This window comes from Etheostoma cragini, chromosome 19 (assembly GCF_013103735.1).
Source record: "Etheostoma cragini isolate CJK2018 chromosome 19, CSU_Ecrag_1.0, whole genome shotgun sequence".
In the NCBI taxonomy this organism is placed as follows: Eukaryota; Metazoa; Chordata; class Actinopteri; order Perciformes; family Percidae; genus Etheostoma; species Etheostoma cragini.
In genome coordinates this window covers 215,014-217,719 of record NC_048425.1, presented here as the reverse complement: position 1 = coordinate 217,719, position 2,706 = coordinate 215,014, and the positions used below count along the sequence as shown (strand labels likewise).

The 2,706-nt window shown below is 42.4% G+C and overlaps 1 protein-coding gene and 1 long non-coding RNA gene across 2 annotated transcripts in view; one reads left to right on the top strand and one right to left on the bottom strand.

Annotated features, from left to right (window-relative positions):
• Nucleotides 1-2,706, bottom strand: part of LOC117962117 (sialoadhesin-like) — a 194,299-nt gene that overhangs the window by 70,848 nt on the left and 120,745 nt on the right. The gene's annotated exons all lie outside the window — the stretch shown is intronic.
• The window catches only part of LOC117962157, a 7,653-nt gene continuing 5,333 nt past the window's right edge, over nucleotides 387-2,706 (top strand). Inside the window, exon 1 of the long non-coding RNA XR_004660584.1 lies at nucleotides 387-574. This is a non-coding gene — a long non-coding RNA (uncharacterized LOC117962157). The remainder of the gene's footprint in view (nucleotides 575-2,706) is intronic.

The window sequence follows — 2,706 nt, the reverse complement described above, 5'->3', positions numbered from 1 at the left end:
TTTTTCTACAGGTTACAGGTGAGGTAGTCTCTCTCTCTGGGTGTTTTTCTACAGGTTACAGGTGAGGTAGTCTCTCTCCGGGTGTTTTTCTGCTCCTCTATCACACATTTCCTGACTCATGTGTTTTCTTCATCCCCAGATCCAAACAGTGGACACCCCAAGGATGAAAACTCCCCAGGCCGATATGGAGGACTGGTAGCAGGTGCTCTGTTTCTTGTAGCCGTTGTTGTGATTGGTGTCCTGACTTATCATGATTATTATGATGATGATGATGATGATGATGATGATGATGATGTAACACCCCACCAGTCCCCCCCTGCTTATGAATTGATGTAAGACATCACAGTTCAGTCCAACATGCATCTTGCACCCTCCGTGTGTACTACAAGTATATTTGTTGAATATATAGAGAGTTAACAACTACTGAAGTCAAATTCATTGTGTATGTAAGTATACTTACATCTGATTCTGATGCGCGGCAGTTTAAGAAATAATAATCATATTTTATTTGCGATATTTTGTGAGTAGACTGTGAATCTGCAATGTTCTCTGTTAGGTACAGAGTAACAGTACAGTTAGTTGCATATCAAGTGTCTAGTGTTGAGTAACTGTACTTCTACTTAAGTACAGAAAGTGAGTACTTTTGCCATCTCTGGGTTGCAGTGGTTCTGCAGAAAGCTCCAAGCAGCCACGTTACCATGCCGACTAGTGTTTCAGAATCAGTTCTCCTTCCTGTGTGTGTGTGTTCGGTCAGCTGATCATTTGGTATTGTTGTATTTACTCTCATCCCTTTCCATCTCGTGTCATTTCTTTAAGCTTATAGATGCGGCTAATGTGCAAAACCTCAGGGGAACTGAGCTTAAATAAGACAATAAGCTGTATTAATTTGATCTATTATATGTATAACAGCATGATGTTTGCAAAAGGAAATGTGTTATTTTGTGTGAATTATACAAATGACATGAGCGTACTAGTTAGTGTGCTCGTATGCTAATTTTCAGGTTCATGAATGTATTAAGAGGTTTTATTTGAACCGGTTTACATGGTTTAATTTTCAAAAGAAATGTGTTTTTCTACCTAGATTTTTCACCTTGTAACCTACAATGTGCACAAAAAAGATATTTAACTCAGGAGAGGAAATGAAGAAGCCAAAGAGAACAATATGAGCACTTTAATAAAAAAGACTTGAACTTTGAATCATGTGATTGTCATGTTTTGCTACTTTTGTGTGGAAAACATCTCTGATTAGAGTCAATAAAGTATTCTGAATCTGATATTCCTGTCCACTGTGGTACTTGTACACATCAGTACACATCAGAGCTGTAATGGTGAACAGTAAAAATGACTAAATAGTAGCAGCCGAGTACTGCACAAATACTAAATAATAATAATAATAATAATAATAATAATTAATGACGAATAGATCCCCCCCCCGGTGTGGGGAGTTACTTCCTCTCACGCATGTGCAGGACCTGCGGGGTAGTTAGCCAGCAGCTGTAGTCTCTGCGGTGTGTTCAAGTGCAAATGTTTGTCCAAGACAAAGACAACGGGAGTCTGGGCCCTAAGACATGGGGAGACGGAGGACAGACGGAGGACAGACGGAGGACAGACGGATCCTCAGTCGGGGAATGGGACACTGTCGTCGACCCGAGCATTATTTTTAACAACGTCCTTTACCGATGAGGCCTGGACAGTTGTGTCATTAACAGAAGTCCTACATGTAGTCTAGTCTGCCCCCCACCGGTGTGTTCAGGGACCAGAATGTGTCGGTGATGGAGGACAGTAGATGTGATTCCAGACTATTTTCAGTTGTTTTCAACAACATCAATCATAGAAACATATCTCTATAACACGTCCGGTGGGGGTTTAAAACTGAAAACTGTATTACATGAGAAGCAAAAACACAGATTTACAGGTTCAACCTCGGCCTCATCTTCTCAACCTGCTCATTAACAGCTGGATTTCACCTCTGCATCAAACACATTACTATAAACACTGTGTGAGAGTTTATGTTGGACATTGAGAAACAAACTGTTTCCAAAGACAGAAACAGCTTCTTTATGATGACATGTCCCATTATTATGAACAGTATGAGAACTTTCCTTTTACAGACCAGGTTTGCTCTTGGCTTCTTTCTTCTGATGTGAGTTTAACCGAGAGGAACGTCGTGGAGTATTTGGACCAAAGCGTAGGTGAAGAATGAAATTAATCAGCATGACTCGACGTGGTATGTCCTGTAATCAGAGACGCCGCCATGTGGAATGAGGAGCATGCAGACTGAAATTGGCAGGTCAGACCTAACTACCGGGCCGTGGGGGGGGTCAAACCGAGGGACTACAGGGCAGTGTGGTAGTGAGAAAAGTGTCGTTTAAAATAGCTTAAAGCACATTTTAACTTTGCACCTGCGGGCGCTGGTTCGACTCCAACCTGCAGCCCTTTGCTGCATGTCCCCCCCCTCTCTCTCCCCTTTCATTTCTTCAGCTGTCTTGCCAATAAAGGCCTAGAAATGTCTTAAAACAAAATGTAAAAAAACGTCCCTCCTCCCACATCATCTGGGTCTGATGGACTGAGGAATCTGTGGACTTTGTGTGAACAGCTGTTGACGTGCAGAGTTGTTCTGCTTGGCAACAGCTGCCCTCATGGGGCAACTTGTGAAAGAAAAACTCTCTCTCCCTCAGTGAAATTACAGCCCCCCCCCCCCCCCCC